The sequence below is a fragment of the Ricinus communis genome, chromosome 7 (assembly GCF_019578655.1).
Source record: "Ricinus communis isolate WT05 ecotype wild-type chromosome 7, ASM1957865v1, whole genome shotgun sequence".
NCBI classification, from domain to species: Eukaryota; Viridiplantae; Streptophyta; class Magnoliopsida; order Malpighiales; family Euphorbiaceae; genus Ricinus; species Ricinus communis.
This window is the reverse complement of record NC_063262.1, coordinates 18637049-18638804: the sequence shown is the minus strand read 5'-3', so window position 1 is coordinate 18638804 and position 1756 is coordinate 18637049. Positions and strand designations below refer to the sequence as shown.

The window sequence follows — 1756 nt, the reverse complement described above, 5'->3', positions numbered from 1 at the left end:
TAAGCTAAAGTTTAGGTGGTTCATTAATAATTTCTAATTCTATTCCAATGGGGGAATCTAAAGGTTCAATAGTGCTTTCATCAAGTGATACTGGAATAGCTTCATCTAACTCATCATGTAAGTCTAAGACTTCTTCATATAAGTTTTCTTCAAATTTTTCCAATATTAATACAACTTCTAACTTATCATCCTTATCCTGTAAATATGTTTCATAAATAAAATAATCCATACAATCAACATATGCACATTCATCAATTGAAGTGCTAGAAGATAGAGTTAGAGAATTAAATTCTACAGTCCTCCAAAGGCTGTCATAGTCAGCTTCCCATTGTGCACGTCAATAACTGTCTTGGTAGTTGCTATAAAAGGTCTACCAAGGAGTATTGTTTGCTCTTTATCCTTTGCTGATGTATTTTCCATGTTAAGAACCACAAAGTTAGTAAGGATTATCAGTTTTCCTACCTGAATCAACAAATCTTTCACTATGCCTCTTGGGTACTTAATCGACCTATCAGCCAGTTGTAGAGACATGGTATTTGGCTTCAGTTCTCCTAAGCCAGGTTGTGTATATATTAAATATAGCATCAAGTTGATGCTTGCTTCTAAATCCAATATGGCTTTAGCAACTTTCTTATCTCCCATTGTAATATTGACGGTAAAGCTCCCATGGTCTTTCATCTTAGGTGGTAATTGTTGTTGGAGAATTGCATTTGCTATTCCAAGCGCTTCATTAAAGCTTTTATGGAATTAGTTTTCTGTTCATTCCTCTCCATTATATCATGGGCAGCTGTCATAAAAGATTGGAGTGTTTCCTCTAAACTTGATTTTCTTTGAGGGGCTTATCCTTGATTAGAGAATGGAGAGTTTTGATTCCTTGGGTATTGAGGCTCTTGATTCTGATACTGGGGTTAGTTTTGGTTCCTCAGTATTTGTGGTGAGTTTTGATCATTATTTCTCTAAGAAAAATTTGGATGGTTCCTTCATCCTAGATTGTAAGTGTTGGAGTATGGATTATTCCCAGGTTTCCTAGGCTGATAAGATTCTATCAAATTAACATGTTCATAATTATTTCTTGCATAAGTCTCATAAGATAAGTAAACATTAACACATGACCATAAACACCATATATATCATATACCTCATTGCTTTGTACATTTTTAGTTGAAGCAAGTATCCTAACTTGTTTCGTTAATTCAACTATTTGCATAGCCATCTCATTATTAGACAAAATTTCATTCACTTCTACTTTTTTGTTCTTACAATCTTTTGTTGTGAATTGGCTCCTAACATCTCAAAGATATCATAAACCTCATCAGCAGTTTTTTCTAACATATAGCTGCATTATCAACTATACATTGATATTATTGTGTGAGACCGTCATAAAATGATTGGTTGGTCACAAGAAGTGGGTATATATGGTATGGGTATTGTAGTAAAAGTGATTTAAAGTGATCCCATGCTTCATGAAAGAATTTAGTATATCCTTTTGATAAAAGCTAGAAATTTCAGCCCTTAATTCTTTGGTTTTTTGATGTGAGTAAAAATTTACCCATAAATTTTTTATAAACTTCATCCCAAGTTCTCAAAGAATTAGGAGACAAGGTCATTAACCAAGCCTTTGCTTTCTCTTTTAATGAGTAAGGAAAACATCTCATCCTTAATTGGTCTTTATTTAGTCCAAATAATGGGAATATATAAACTATAGCATAAAATTCCCTAATAAATGTTAATGCATCTTCACTAGGCATATCATAGA

At 32.9% G+C, this 1756-nt stretch overlaps 1 non-coding gene across 1 annotated transcript; it reads left to right on the top strand.

The window, feature by feature from the left end:
- The first annotated feature begins 1409 nt into the window (after positions 1-1409).
- On the top strand, positions 1410-1519 carry LOC112534266. Its single transcript, XR_003078563.1, has one exon. It is a non-coding gene; the product is annotated as a small nucleolar RNA R71 (small nucleolar RNA).
- The last annotated feature ends 237 nt before the right edge of the window (positions 1520-1756 follow it).